This window comes from Neodiprion lecontei, chromosome 1 (genome assembly GCF_021901455.1).
Source record: "Neodiprion lecontei isolate iyNeoLeco1 chromosome 1, iyNeoLeco1.1, whole genome shotgun sequence".
NCBI classification, from domain to species: Eukaryota; Metazoa; Arthropoda; class Insecta; order Hymenoptera; family Diprionidae; genus Neodiprion; species Neodiprion lecontei.
The window spans coordinates 12094004-12111060 of record NC_060260.1 but is presented as its reverse complement, the minus strand read 5'-3'; the positions used below and the strand labels follow the sequence as shown (position 1 = coordinate 12111060).

The 17057-nt window shown below is 40.8% G+C and overlaps 1 long non-coding RNA gene across 1 annotated transcript; it reads right to left on the bottom strand.

Moving 5' to 3' along the window:
* Positions 1-7020: 7020 nt before the first annotated feature.
* Positions 7021-12221, bottom strand: LOC124294922. Its single transcript, XR_006904817.1, has 3 exons — positions 12193-12221; positions 7937-8070; positions 7021-7262 (listed from the first exon to the last, which is right to left on the bottom strand). It is a non-coding gene; the product is annotated as an uncharacterized LOC124294922 (long non-coding RNA).
* Positions 12222-17057: the final 4836 nt, after the last annotated feature.

The following is a 17057-nucleotide window of genomic DNA, read 5'->3' as shown; positions in this document are numbered from 1 at the left end:
ATTAATTATATTAATCCTTATACAATATTTTTGATGTGTTCTCATACTGAAAATATTTATTACTATTCCAGGTATAACCCGAGGTGGTTGGCGGTGGTTGGAGGTGGTCGGAGGCGGACGAGGAAGAGGACGAGGACCAGGAGGTGGACGAGGAGGAGGACGAGGTGGACGAGGAGGCGGTGGGGTAGGTCGTGGGAGAGGAGAGGTGGGGTGGGGGAAGGGTGGGGGAGGGGCGGGGGTGGGGGTGGGAAGGGGAAGAGGTGGGCGGGGCGGGGGAAGGGAAGGGAAGGGAAGGGGAGGGGAGGGGGAAGGGACGGGAAGGGAAGGGGAGGGGTGGGAGGGAGGGAGGGCGGGAGGGCGGGAGGGAGGGAGGGAGGGCGGGAGGGAGGGAGGGAGGGCGGGAGGGCGGGAGGGAGGGAGGGCGGGAGGGCGGGAGGGCGGGAGGGAGGGAGGGAGGGCGGGAGGGAGGGAGGGCACGTGGCGTGCTGTATTAATTTTACGCTCTGACATCCGTCCTCCACTCCCCTCCCTCCCTCCCACCCACCCGACCCTCCCGCCCTCCCGCCCTCCCGCCCTCCCGCCCTCCCGCCCTCCCTCCCTCCCTCCCTCCCTCCCGCCCCTCCCCTTCCCGTCCCTTCCCCCTCCCCTCCCCTTCCCTTCCCTTCCCTTCCCCCACCCCGCCCACCTCTTCCCGTTCCCACCCCCACCCCCGCCCCTCCCCCACCCCTCCCCCACCCCACCTCTCCTCTCCCACGACCTACCCCACCGCCTCCTCGTCCACCTCGTCCTCCTCCTCGTCCACCTCCTGGTCCTCGTCCTCTTCCTCGTCCGCCTCCGACCACCTCCAACCACCGCCAACCACCTCGGGTTATACCTGGAATAGTAATAAATATTTTCAGTATGAGAACACATCAAAAATATTGTATAAGGATTAATATAATTAATTACTTAATTAATAATATAATAAATTGTATAGGATTATTCTTATCTACTGAATATGTGCTTGCACGAGAAATGAATTGAAATAATTTATTGTAAACGTGACAAGTTTGTAATATTTCAGATGAAATGTAATTACAATTGCCGTTAAATATTAAAAGAATAATTATTAATTAATTAATAATATAATATGTTGTATAAGCTTATTCATAGCTACTGAATATGTGCTTGCGCGAAAAATGAATTGAAATAATTTTATGTAACCATGACTAGTTCGAAATATTTGAGATAAAATGTAATTACAATTGCCATCAAATATTATAAAAGTGTTTTACTCACCGAGCACAAATCCTCGTCCTCCTCGTCCTCCTCCTCGTCCAACTCCGAACACCTTCAACCACCGCCAATCACCTCCAACAACCACCGATAACCACCACCGGTATACCTGCCATAATAATAAATATTTTCAGTACAAGAACATATCAAAAATATTATGTAAGAATTAATATGATTAATTAATTAATTCATAGTAGAATAAATTTCGCTAGCGCATTTATAGCTACCGAATTTGTGCTTGCGCGAAAAACGAATTGAAATAATTTATTGTAAACGTGAACCAGGAACCACGGAGCGCTTATCCCGGAAGTCGAGAAATTTTATTAGCGGACTGACAGCTACTGAATTTCGGCTTGCGCGAAAAACGAATTGAAATAATTTATTGTAAACGTGAACCAGGAACCACGGAGCGCTTGTCCCGGAAGTCGAGAAATTTTATTAGCGGACTGACAGCTACTGAAATTGGGGTTGCGCGAAAAACGAATTGAAATAATTTATTGTAAACGTGAACCAGGAACCACGGAGCGCTTATCCCGGAAGTCGAGAAATTTCATTAGCGGACTGACAGCTACTGAATTTCGGCTTGCGCGAAAAACGAATTGAAATAATTTATTGTAAACGTGAACCAGGAACCACGGAGCGCTTGTCCCGGAAGTCGAGAAATTTTATTAGCGGACTGACAGCTACTGAAATTGGGGTTGCGCGAAAAACGAATTGAAATAATTTATTGTAAACGTGAACCAGGAACCACGGAGCGCTTATCCCGGAAGTCGAGAACTTTTATTAGCGGACTGACAGCTACTGAATTTCGGCTTGCGCGAAAAACGAATTGAAATGATTTATTGTAAACGTGAACCAGGAACCACGGAGCGCTTATCCCGGAAGTCGAGAACTTTTATTAGCGGACTGACAGCTACTGAATTTGGGGTTGCGCGAAAAACGAATTGAAATAATTTATTGTAAACGTGAACCAGGAACCACGGAGCGCTTATCCCGGAAGTCGAGAACTTTTATTAGCGGACTGACAGCTACTGAATTTCGGCTTGCGCGAAAAACAAATTGAAATAATTTATTGTAAACGTGAACCAGGAACCACGGAGCGCTTATCCCGGAAGTCGAGAAATTTCATTAGCGGACTGACAGCTACTGAATTTCGGCTTGCGCGAAAAACGAATTGAAATAATTTATTGTAAACGTGAACCAGGAACCACGGAGCGCTTGTCCCGGAAGTCGAGAAATTTTATTAGCGGACTGACAGCTACTGAATTTCGGCTTGCGCGAAAAACGAATTGAAATAATTTATTGTAAACGTGAACCAGGAACCACGGAGCGCTTATCCCGGAAGTCGAGAAATTTTATTAGCGGACTGACAGCTACTGAATTTGGGGTTGCGCGAAAAACGAATTGAAATAATTTATTGTAAACGTGAACCAGGAACCACGGAGCGCTTATCCCGGAAGTCGAGAACTTTTATTAGCGGACTGACAGCTACTGAATTTCGGCTTGCGCGAAAAACGAATTGAAATAATTTATTGTAAACGTGAACCAGGAACCACGGAGCGCTTGTCCCGGAAGTCGAGAAATTTTATTAGCGGACTGACAGCTACTGAAATTGGGGTTGCGCGAAAAACGAATTGAAATAATTTATTGTAAACGTGAACCAGGAACCACGGAGCGCTTGTCCCGGAAGTCGAGAACTTTTATTAGCGGACTGACAGCTACTGAATTTGGGGTTGCGCGAAAAACGAATTGAAATAATTTATTGTAAACGTGAACCAGGAACCACGGAGCGTTTATCCCGGAAGTCGAGAACTTTTATTAGCGGACTGACAGCTACTGAATTTCGGCTTGCGCGAAAAACAAATTGAAATAATTTATTGTAAACGTGAACCAGGAACCACGGAGCGCTTATCCCGGAAGTCGAGAAATTTCATTAGCGGACTGACAGCTACTGAATTTCGGCTTGCGCGAAAAACGAATTGAAATAATTTATTGTAAACGTGAATCAGGAACCACGGAGCGCTTGTCCCGGAAGTCGAGAAATTTTATTAGCGGACTGACAGCTACTGAAATTGGGGTTGCGCGAAAAACGAATTGAAATAATTTATTGTAAACGTGAACCAGGAACCACGGAGCGCTTGTCCCGGAAGTCGAGAAATTTTATTAGCGGACTGACAGCTACTGAATTTCGGCTTGCGCGAAAAACGAATTGAAATAATTTATTGTAAACGTGAACCAGGAACCACGGAGCGCTCATCCCGGAAGTCGAGAACTTTTATTAGCGGACTGACAGCTACTGAATTTCGGCTTGCGCGAAAAACGAATTGAAATAATTTATTGTAAACGTGAACCAGGAACCACGGAGCGCTTGTCCCGGAAGTCGAGAAATTTTATTAGCGGACTGACAGCTACTGAATTTGGGGTTGCGCGAAAAACGAATTGAAATAATTTATTGTAAACGTGAACCAGGAACCACGGAGCGCTTGTCCCGGAAGTCGAGAAATTTTATTAGCGGACTGACAGCTACTGAATTTCGGCTTGCGCGAAAAACGAATTGAAATAATTTATTGTAAACGTGAACCAGGAACCACGGAGCGCTCATCCCGGAAGTCGAGAACTTTTATTAGCGGACTGACAGCTACTGAATTTCGGCTTGCGCGAAAAACGAATTGAAATAATTTATTGTAAACGTGAACCAGGAACCACGGAGCGCTTGTCCCGGAAGTCGAGAAATTTTATTAGCGGACTGACAGCTACTGAATTTGGGGTTGCGCGAAAAACGAATTGAAATAATTTATTGTAAACGTGAACCAGGAACCACGGAGCGCTTGTCCCGGAAGTCGAGAAATTTTATTAGCGGACTGACAGCTACTGAATTTCGGCTTGCGCGAAAAACGAATTGAAATAATTTATTGTAGATCCGGGAGGTTGAGAACCCGGTACTCGAAATACGTAGCGGACCCGAAGCGCGGGATCCGAGAGGTTGAGAACCCGGTACTCGAAATTTGCGGAGCGCGACTCTCATACGTCCGCTCTACTGCGCGGTTGTTTCCAGACTGAGGAATTCGGCTAGCTGATTTTGAATTGGTGACGTCACTTTCTGAACATCCGACATCCGAACTCTGGTTTCGACCTTTAATACTATGTATGATGATGTATGATGTATGATGTATGATGTACGATGTATGATGATATGATATGATGTATAATGATTTTAGTTTTCACATTTCATACAAGAAATACGCACTTTATCTCTCCTGCCGATTCCAGACTCAAGCGGCCAGGCCCTTCGATGGTCAGCCGTTGACTGAAGATATATCCTTCGGTTAACGGCTCAGCTGATAACGCTGCCGTTCTGCGACAGTTGGATGATGAAAAATTTTGCTCGTACCTTTCAAATGTGTGTTAAAATACACTCGAAGTGTTAAGAAGCCTCGTTCCTTCTCTTCCTGTCACCTTCTTAGGTCTTTAAATCACTACGCTGCGTTAAATACTGTCTCATGTACGGAGAATCCATTTCATCTTAATCAAAATTGGCGCATCCGTGATGTATTACAGTTACTCTGAATTTTTTTCCATTCAAACACTTTTCGAAAAACTATTCAGCTTCTCTACCCAACGTAGATACTTCACTTGCGACTAGCTAAAACAGCGTTTCGATTCTATGCCTACGAAAATCCAAGATCGAGAGAGCAAATGAAAAGTTGTTGGAATATTTATGAATATTTATGTTATGGAATACATCGGAATATCAATGTTATGGAATACGTCGTGCGCGCGTCGAATAGAATCCCATTTCGAAATGAATAATTCTTCTCTTTTCATATCATAGCTAATCTAGTAATATAGGTAAATAGGATGGGTGGAGGTGTTCGGAAATGGTAGGAGGTGGTCGGCGCTGGCAGAAGGTGATAGGGGGTGGTCGAAAGTGGCCATTGATGGTCGGAGGTGGCAGTGGGAGGTAGTAGGTGTTCGAAAATGGTAGGACATTTCAAAAGTTAAAGTCGACGATGATCCGGTGCATCAATTTTATCGTTACAGATTTTCGTTTCCCACGAGGTATAGAGTATTCAACAACGATAATGCAGTCCTTCAAATTCATCATTCATCTCTGTCTGGAAAGCTAATTCGCAAGGCGTGGTATTCTAGATATGTCAAAACTAAGCTAGCGGCACGTGTTTGCATTATTAGAAAAATACCCGTATTCTACATACACTGTTTCTAATCTTTTGCTACATTTGGTTTAATCCTCATGCTTCCACAGCACGAATAGTCGGAAATGTTTTTGATTATCCATAATGAAATAAAAGAAGTAACAAAGCTTAAATTTATTGTTAAAGCTCTAATGAATACATCAAACTGCGGTCGAATTCATTTATTATTTGCACATGACCTCTGTATATTTGATACATTATTCCTAAGTACATTGAAACATATGTATTTATAATGAAATATCATGCAAAGGGCTGTGTAAACTATAAACTATAATTTCTATCAAATAGCTGCTTTTGTGTCAACAGGGCTTTGAGACTCAGTTGAGTTGGATCTCGATTTTTGCCATCGTATGTAGGACATTGGGTTACATGAACAAATGCGAATTACGAAGAACTCCGTATTAGAGATAAGGATATTTTAGTTCAAGTATACCTATACACAGAAATCCGTATGTAAAAATACTAAAACCTCTGTGTTTATTGTAAAAATCTAGTTTTAAACATGTGTATATATGTATATACACATGCATAAGTATACATATACATATATACACATACATGTAGATAAATGATTGCCAAGAAATCAGAAACACTCACAACTTGTCGCAAATAGAGTAAAACGTAAGGTTAATAATATACAAATTACACAAGCGCATCATAAAACGTGGCAAGGGTAATCCTAGTGCAGTGATTGTATAAACTGAAGAAATATACATTTACATATACATGATATAAATTAATAGACTAGAAAAAAGTATTTAGAGAGCTCATCTAATTCCGATCTTGTAACAATAGATCATTAACATAATCAATATACGGTTAAAGCTGTATTAGCTACATTCACTATTAGAGATAATATTTTTTATCCATTTTTATAGTTATTTAATTTCTTGTACAACAATTTTTCAAACTTCACCGCAAAATGCCCAACGAGTTCTCGTAGTGCAAATACGAGTCCAATTACCTTACAGATGGCATTACATTGATTTTTGCCTTCTCGCGTCGAGTTATAAATACAGAGAAATCTCAATGAGAGCTCATTTCTATAAGATTTATTGTAGTGCTATATTCGAAGCTGTACCTGTTATTCTATATTATATACTGTCCTAAATTTTAAACACACAGCGCAACAATGGCTGAAAGCTCAATGGCAAGAAGAGAGGAGCAATTTGCATCTTAGTAAATCTTTTCTTCTTTATACGTAGTACAGCGATGTCACGTCGGAGGATATGTACTAGTGGATCACTAGGTGGGGCACAGAACTGAAACATAATTATGTTGAAAATCTTCAACATCTCTTACAGAAAGTAGGTACGTTGCCAGACCTTATATATCAACAATGAATATTCATAGAGGCTATATTCATCAATACTTACAAAAGTAAGCTAATATTTTACCCGCTATTGCTTATTACTGATAACTTGATATGATAATATCCCCTTCCCACCCCTCCCCTCCCCTCTCACGACCCACCCCGCCCTACCTACTTCTGCTCCTACTCCTACTTCTATTCCTACTCCGACTACTCCTACTCCTAATCCCACTCCAACTCCTACTATTCCTACTTCTACTCATATTCTTACTCCAAGTCCTATTCCTACCACTACTCCTACTTCTACTCCTATTTCTACATCTTCCCCTGATCCTACTCCTGATGCTGATTCTACTTCATCAAATATTGTCAAAATGTTAAACTCACCGAGCACGAATCCTCGTCCTCCACCTCGTCCAGCTCGACCACCGCCAACCACCGCCAACCACCTCGGGTTATACCTGGAATAGTAATAAATATTCTCATACTAAGAACACATCAAAAATATTATGTAAGGATTATTATAATTAATTATTTAATCAATATGTAATAAATTTCATTAGCGCGTTTATAGCTATTGAATATGTGCTTGCGTGAAAAATGAATTGAAACAATTTATTGTAAACTTGACAAGTTTGAGATATTTTGGCGGGGTGTGGGGAGGGGGGAGAGGTGGGGCGGGGAGGGGGGTGGGCGGGGCGGGGAGGAGAGTGGACCCTACCCTATCCTATCCTTTTTTTTTTTTTTGTCTCTCGATGGGAAAATGCCTTATGCACACCCTCTGTTTCACGCAAGAAACACAGGGTAGTGTGGGACCCGCCCCCACTAAAAACCCATCGGCCACTCTGGTACGGGATGAGAGACTCCCCGGAACCACCGAAGCATAACTTCGGAGGGACTCCCGGCTCCTCAGCGCGCGTGCGCTCATTCCTAGCTTGGGAGTTGCGTCTCCCTTTCCTTCCTCCCCTCCACTCACCTTTCCACTCCAACTCCAACTTCTACTCCTACTCCTACTCCTACCCCTGATCCTACTCCTACTCCTACTCCTACTCCTACTTGTGAACCTTCTCCTGATCCTACTCCTATTCCCACTTCTACTCCTACTCTATTCGTTATTTAAGAATGTTATACTCACAGTGCACAAATCCTCATCATCCTCGTCCACCTTGGTTTCCTCGTCTTCCTCGTTCTCCTCCTCGTCCACCTCCGAACACCTCCAGCCACCGCCAACCACCTCCAGTAACCATCGATAACCACCTTGGGTTATACCTAGATTAGCAATAATTATTTTAAGTATTAGAAAACATGAAAAATATTGTGTAAGGATTCTTATAATTTTTGTATTGACAAATTTCATTAAGAAGATTATGAGAAAATTATGAAAAATTATAGAAATTTTACTAGCCCACTGATAGCTACTGAATTTGGGCATGCGCGAAAAATGAATTGAAATAATAATTAATTGTAAACGTGACAAGATTAAAAAATCGTACATAAAATATAATGACAATTGCCATTTAATGTTATAAAAATATTTTACTCGCCATGCAGAAATCCTCGCTCTCCTCATCTTCCTTGTCCTCCTCCTCGTCCACCTCCGACCACCTCCGACCACCTCCAACCACCGCTAACCACCTCCAACAACCACCGATAACCACCTCGGCTTACACCTGGGATAGTAATAAGTATTTCAAATATTAGAACACATAAAAAATATTGTGTAAGGATTGTTATAATATTAGTATTGACAAATTTTACCAAGAAGATTATGAGAAAATTATGGAAAATTATAGAAATTTTACTAACGCACTGATAGCCACTAAATTTGGGCATGAGCGAAAAATGAATTGAAATAATTAATTGTAAACGTGACAAGATCGAAAAATTGTAGATAAAATATAATGACAATTGCCATTTAATGTTATAAAAATATTTTACTCACCATGTAGAAATCCTCGTTCTCCTCGTCTTCTTCGTCCTCCTCCCTGATCAGCTGCAACCACCTCCAACCACCGCCAACCACCTCCAACAACCACCTCGAACCACCTCGGGTTATACCTTGAATAGTAAAAATATTTTCAGTATAAGAACACATCAAAAATATTGTGTAAGGATTAATGTAATTATTTAATTAATTGATTAACAATATAACAAATTCGATTGGCGCATTCATAGCTCCTGAATTTGTACTTGCGCGGAGAATGAATTGAAATAATTTATTGTGAACGTGACAATTTGAAAAATTTTAGATCAAATATAACTACAATTACCATTAAATATTACAATAATGTTGAACTCACCGAGCACTAATCTTCGCCCTCCTCGTCCATATTGTTCTCGTCTTCTTCGTCCCTCACCTCGTCTACCTCCGACCACCTCCAACCACCCCCAACAACCACCGATAACCACGTCGGGTTATACCTGGAATGGTAATAAATATTTTCAATATGAAAACACATCAAAAATATTGTGTAAGGATTAATGTAATTAATTAATTAAGTAATTAACAATATAACAAATTTGATTGGCGCAATAATAGCTCCTGAATTTGGACTTGCGCAGAAAATGAATTGAAATAATTTAATGTAAGCATGAAAAGTTTGAACTATTTCAGATAAAATATAAATACAATTGCCATCAAATATTATAAAAGTGTTTTACTCACCCTGCACAAATCCTCGTCCTCCTTGTCCACCTTATTTTCCTCGTCTTCCTCGTCCTTCCCCTCGCTTACCTACGACCACCCCCGACCACCGCCAACTACCTCCAACAACCACCAATAACCACTTCTGGTTATACCTGGAATAGTAATAAATATTTTCAGTATAAAAACACATCAAAATTATTGTCTAAGGATTAATATCATTATTTAATACGTAATGAATTTTATCAGCGCATTTGAAGCTACTGAATATGTGTTCGCGCGAAAAATTAATTCAAATAATTTATTGTAAACATGACAAATTTGAAATATTTGAGATGAAAGATAATTAAAAATGCCATCAAATATTATAAAAAGGTTTTACTCACCGACCACAAATCCTCGTCCTCATCGTCCATCTTGTTCTTCTCGACTTCTTCGTCCTTCTCCTCGTCCACCTGCGACCACCTCCAACCACCGTCAACCACCTGCAATGACCACCGCTAACCACCTCTGGTTATACCTGGAATGATAATTAATATTTTCAGAAAAATTAGAACACATCAAAAATATCGTGTAAAGATTAATATAATTTTTTTTATTGACACATTTTACCAAGAAGATTATGAGAAAATTATAAAAAATTATATAGAAATTTTATTAGCGCATTCATAGCTACTGAATTTGGGCTTACGCGAAAAATGAATTGAAATAATTCATTGTAAACGTGACAAGTTTGAAAAATTTCAGATAAAATATAATTACAATTGCCATTAGATATTAGAGAAATGTTGTACTCACCGTGCAGAAATAGAAACATATCTTTTTGTTACTGGTTTACATGAAAATAGTCGATTATCATCATTTATTTCGTACTATTATCGTATACAAATGGTTAAAAACTGAAAGCAATCAATAATCATACAGTCAAATATTCAAGTAACACCGAAAACTGGTCACTAATTATATTAGATGATGGAGAAAAAATATCTTCCATGTCTGTTCAAAGTAGAAACCGGGTTCTTTAAATGCTCTCATATGAAAAAACGGGAAAAGTACACATATTTTTTTTTTTTTCAATTAATGAAATACGATAATTTTCAAGCAATGTGTCGATTGTCGGCTGTTTTTGTTTTGAATGGGAGATTACTAACGAAGCTTCTCAAAATTTCGAGCGTATCTTAACTCACATTTGGACAGTAACAGAAAAATTTACCTATCATCAAGTGTCGCTAAATGGCGAAGTTATTAGCAGGCCATTACAACGCCTCACCGCTGGAATCTCGAATTGGCAGGAAAGATGAAGTGCGTAATCTTTGTCTGAAATGTAAAAACTAAAATTACTTTGTATTGACATATATTTTTCTCATCGATGAGTCAAAAGATTCATAAAAAAAACGTTAAATCACATTCATTTTTGTTCACAATTTTCTTGGTAAAAATCGTTACTTTCTACGTTTGAGCTCGACAGTTAATATATCACGGTTTTTTGAGTTATTTTAGTCCATCGATAATATAATGGTGCCCAAATTAAAAATAACTAGTTTTAAGATACTCGCTCCCTAAAGCTCGCTCGGGGTCCAATGCCTGGTGTAACTGGTTTTTGTGCTCGTGCGCTCGCTTACTCGATGTCAGTGTTTTACCAGATGACATAGTTGTGGGGGAGACTGAGGCACGATACTTCCTAAAAAATTCTGGTATTTGCTTCACTGTATACATAATGAACACTGCCTTTGTGCATGTGACGCAAACCGAATCTGTCTGTAAGATTTTTTCTACATAATGCTACAAATCACGTTTACACATCCATGTAAGTATAATTACGGTTTTATGACACTAAATTTCGTCAAAAAATACTACAGAACAATCAGCTAAGTGCTGACAGATTTGAAACACTACGCACAGCAATCTTAGCTCTAATTGAACGAAGTTATTGTCATGTATTCCTATGTATACAATGCCATCCACTCACCAATTGCAATTTGTTTATCCTGGTCGTTCGGTTTTTTTCCGATTCAAAATGTTATCTAAAGCATGCATATTGGTTTGATAGTACAAAACATAACGTTTTCAATAATCAAACTTGCAAACTTGAAAATTAGTCCGGAAGGTCAAAAGTCATCAGGTCAAGGACCTGGACATCCAGAACTACGGAGCGCTCAACCTGGAATTCGAATTTCACCAGGTAGCGTACCTGGAGCACAGAAACTATGGAGCACTTGTCCTGGAAGTCGAGTTTCACGAGGTAGCGAACCTGGACCGCAAGAACCATGGAGCACTTGCCCAGGAAGTCGAGTTTCATTAGGTAGCAGATCTGGAGCGCAAAAACTACGGAGCACTTGTTCTGGAAGTCGAGTTCCACCAGGTAGCTGATCTGGAGCGCAAGAACTACGGAGCACTTGTCCTGGAAGTCAAGTTTCACCGGGTAGCAGACCTGGTGCGCAGGAACCACGAGGTACAGAACCCGGTACTCGAAATTTGCGGAGCGCGATTCTCATACAACCTTTCTACAGAGCGGTTGTTTCCGGACTGAGGAATTCGGCTAGCTGATTCTCGTCTATATAGATCGAAGACGTCAAGAGAAAAAAAATTTTGGGTGACGTCACTTTCTGAACATCCAAACATTAGTTTTGAACTTTAATACTGTGTATGATGATGTATGATGTGATGTATGATGATGTATGACGTATGATGATATGATATGATGTATAATGATTTTAGTTTTCACATTTCATACAAGAAATACACACTTTATCTCTTCTGCTGATTCCAGACTCAAGCGGCTAGGCCCTTCGATGGTCAGCCATCGACTAAAGATATATTCTTCAGTTAACGGGTCAGCTAATAACGCTGCCGTTCTGCAACAGTTGGATCATAAAAATTTTTGCTCATACCTTTCAAATGTGTGTTAAAATACCTTTGAAATTTTAAGAAGTTTCGTTCTATCTCTCCCTATCAAAAAAAAAAAAAAATCTCCGACAACCACCTTTTCAGGTCTTTAAATCAGGACACTGCACTGCGTTAAATACTGTCTCATATACGGAGCATCCGTTTCATGTAGATCAAAATTAGCGCATCCGTGATGTATTACAGTCACTCTGAATTTTCTTCCATACGACCACTTTACGGAAAAATGGACATGTTTTTCTCAACTAATGTTATGACCGATTGTATAGGATAACGGCGAAGAGACAAAGAGGAAGAGAGAGTGACGAGTTTGGGTCGAAAGAGTTAGTAGATCTACTTATTGTTAGCTCGATAGGATAAGACATGTGACAATAATGATTTGAAGCGAAACCCTGGCCAGGTACAAATTTTAACTAAATATACAACCGAGCATAGAAAGACTTCAATCACTCTCTATTTTATTCATTTTCAGTATCGTCACTGTCTTCTGTACCTACATCTTTATACGTCCGCCGAAAAACTCCTCTCTCGTCTCAATTTTATCTTACGGATAATTTGTTTCCTCACGTCTAGTTTTTATCTTTTTAATCATGCATCTTTATGTTATTTGTTATTTATTAGGTGTTTTGTTATTTTTAAACTATCAGCCTAAGTTGGTAAGCCTATGACGACAATTGTGCTTTTTTACTGTAACCTTTGAATAACTTATTCCAGAAAGAGTGGAGAAGTAAAATAAAGAATTCGCAGTATCAAAAGTTGTACAACAAACTCCTTTTCTCTTGGTCTCTGATTTTCTGTGTACATATCTTTTTCTTATTTTCTTGCATAGCTTGTAGAAAAAATAAAATCGTTATAATGGCAATGAGGTTCATCACTTTATCAAAACTACGATGCGAGGAAGCTGTAGAATTTTCCCCAGACACTCGTTTAAGAATTAGAATATTTTTGTCACCGCGCTCTGAATATATTCACAATTAGATATCGAGGTCTAGTCGATGTGATAAAACTACTTTTTGGATGGCATGCTTTTGCAGCTTTAATTCTTTTTCATGTATCAGCGTAGTCTTCGTTCGAGTCGTTCGTATGAAAACTAATAATAATTGATATTTTAATACGCTTGTAATCTTATCGTCTTATCACCGTTGCATTGCATATTATTTCCTGACTGATAGAATGAAAATGTATCCCACCAAGCACACTGTTCTGCGTCATAAAAATTTTATCACACCAAGCTCAAAGTAATCGCCGTGCCGTCATACTCGTTAGCAGAATAATTTTTTGATGATTATTTGTCAGGAAACTCTTTTTTCGTGTTGAATATACGTAATAAATTTTTCACGCCTTCGTTTTGCAATTAGAGCACGTTCGATTGCTTTCTTATTCATTATCCTCATTATTTCAACAGCTCTGCTCGCATAAACCTAAAAGGGAAGGCATCGTTGTTCGAGAATGCGAAGCCATACTTGGTCCAATTTTTACGCAGCAACATCATTATAGAAAAAACAAATCGATGCAAGTGATGTTCGTCGATTTATTTCCCACATTTGCGAACTTTTCAACACTGGCTTAGAAATTCTTTTCGTCATTAAAAACATTGATTACGGAGATTATGAGAAATGACGTTTATTGTTGGGCGTTTTTTCGTAGAGTGTTCGTTCATCTCGCTCCCACCCTCCCGCCCTACCTATTTCGCTCTACCTATTTCGCTGATCCTCTTCCGTCTGCGGACTGTGCAATGCCGGAACGAGATTCTGTCAGCCAAGCGGGCGAAACGTGCCATCCATGCTGATGAGATCAGTCTTGCCGGAAACCACCCGCATACACCAGTTTTCTTCAACGAACATCTTCCCCCCTCATTAGTGAGATTCTTAGCGACAGTCAAGACTCGGGCAAAGGAATGTGGCTATCGTTTTGTGTGGATCCAAAATGGAATTGTCCACGTGAAGAAGAGCGAAAGGGCAGATAAACTCATTATCAACTCGGAGGCCGATCTAGATTTATTGGTTCCTGTTCCGAGAGATTGACGCCACCTAGGTGATTTGCTGACAGAGGAGACTATTGCGGGGTCTGCAGGAGCTGCTTTTGACGGTGCAAACTCTTCGGGCGGTTCAGCTGGCCTAAACCATCGCAATATGAGGATTGCCAGCTTCAATGCGAACTCCTTACCGGCCCACATCGATCAGATAAGATCTCACTTCTCCAAGAAATTCTTCCATGTAATTTCTGTCACTGAAACATGGCTACACACGGACATTGCTAATGATGTGGTGACCATTAGCGATTATTGCTTCTTGCGGAATGACATACTCGGTAAAATAGGAGGAGGAGTGAGCGTGTATGTCCACAAATCCATAACATGCAAGACTTTAGATTCATCTCCATCTCTGTTTACAAATTCTCTAGAATTCCTAATACTTGAGCTGATAGTTCAGAATGATAAAATATTAGTTGTCGGCATCTATCGTAGGCCAAAGAGCGTTTTGTTAGACGCCTTTCTAGTGGAGTTCGACAAATTCTTTCATAATTATACTAATGCCATAATCACTGGAGATTTAAATTGTGATCTAAACCGACAGAACTTTGAGGCAGATTATCTGCGAGATCTTATTTATAGTCATTCGCTCTTTCTTGTTCCCCATGGAAGCTCACATCATACGGCCCACTCGGAGTCATGGCTAGATGTCGTCATATTGGACTCAGCTGAGAAACTACTTTCACATGATAAGTCCTCATCTCCGTTTATAGCGGGTCACAAACTACTCGACTAGAATATAGGTTGCCAATCAAGACCTTCGCCAAGAGTGTCAAAATATATCGCGATTTTCGAGGGTGTGATGTCAATGCCCTTCGGATTAGCTTTCTCTCAATTCTAAACAATGCACTAGAGCATATAAGTGCAAACCCAGATCTTGATCTCTATACAGAGATGCTGTGTCGCTCTATCGTGACTGCGCTTGATAATCAGGCTCCACTAATCACACGTGAAGTAGGAAAACCTCCTGCAGGCTGGCTTACACCAGAGCTCAAATGTAGCATCAAACTGCGGAACAAAACCTACGCAGCTGCCAAGCGTCTTAACTCCAATGAACTTTTCAGTCAGTTTCTAATTATTCGGAGAGAGGTCAAGCGTGATATAAAACGTGCGAAAAATCTGTACTTTAAGGAGCGGCTAGCCAAACTTACCAGTCCAAATAGCATCTGGGCGGAACTTAGACGTCAGGGTCTCATTGCCAAAAATACGGAATCGTCATCTCCGCTCCACCATTTTTCGGCAGATCAATTGAACACCCATTATTCTTCGGTGACAAGTGCCCACTCTCCCTGCTCAGCGTCAGAACTAGCATTTATCTTGACTCAGCAAGCAATTGTAAATTCTAATTTTGCGTTTTCTCATGTCACGGATCAGCAGGTATTGAAAATCTTGACATCCTTTCTCACAAGTTCGCGTGGCTAAAGCCCTGACGGCATCAAGCTGATCCATATAAGGGATCTTCTGTCAATACCCAGTACCGCGCCTCACTGACCTTTTCAAAGCATCGATGTCCTCCTGTTTGTTCCCGACCATTTGGAAAACTGCTTACGTCATTCCTCTGAGTAAATCTTACCCACCCAGGTCCGAATCGGACACAAGGCCTATAGCGAATCTCAGTCACCTGGCTAAAGTACTTGAAAGATTAGTGACAGAGCAAGTTACTAACTTTTTAGACCAAAATAACATTCTGGACCCGGTACAGGCAGGTTTTCGAAAGCACCATAGCACCCAGACTGCTATCCTCAAGGTGCTTGATGATGCACGGAAAGCTGTTGATGATAGGTGTGTTACCGTTCTCTTATTGTTCGATTTCAGTAAAGCGTTCGATAGTATTAATCATAGACTGCTCCTGACCAAGCTCAAGAACTATGGCTTTTCCAATGAGGTAATGAAGTGGTTTCATTCCTACTTTACAGGTAGAACCCAGTCCGTGCAAGATCTTAGCGGCCATCACTCTACTTTTCTGCCCAACAGCTCCGGGGTGCCGCAGGGTTCTGTTCTTGGGCCGCTGCTCTTTCTGATATTTATCAATGATGTTGGGCTTGGGTTGAGGTATACCAAGCATGTAATCTTCGCCGATGATCTTCAGATCTATCTGCATGCTTCACCCAGTTGCATTACAGAGGCCATAGCCAAATTGAATCTGAACGCGGAGTCAGTCGCGGATTGGGCCCGGACAAATGGCCTACAGTTGAACATCAGAAAAACTAAGACAATTATTTAGGTAGTTCAGCCTATGTTGAGCAGTTAAAACGCCAATCAAAACCACTGATTATCATCGATGGTAAATCTGTGCCTTTCGTCGACAGTCCGGAATCTCGGTGTTCATATATCTGCGGACCGAGCTTGGAATGGACACGTAGCGCAAGTGTCGAGAAAAGTCTATGCCTCGCTTTATAGGCTCAAGCACAGGGGCGATACGCTCTCTCCTCAGGTGAAGGCCATGCTAGTCCATGCACTCATCATGCCTCACGTTGATTACTGTAGTTTAGTCTACCATGATGCCACAGAGTATTTGAATCTCAAGTTACAAAGACTAGTAAATAGTGGCATTAGATATATCTTTAACCTACGGAGAAACATCCATATAACCCCTCATCGTGTCAAGCTCCAATGGCTCTCTGTCGTGGATCGTAGGCTTTATTTAAATGGATGTCTCTTCTATCAAGTGCTCCT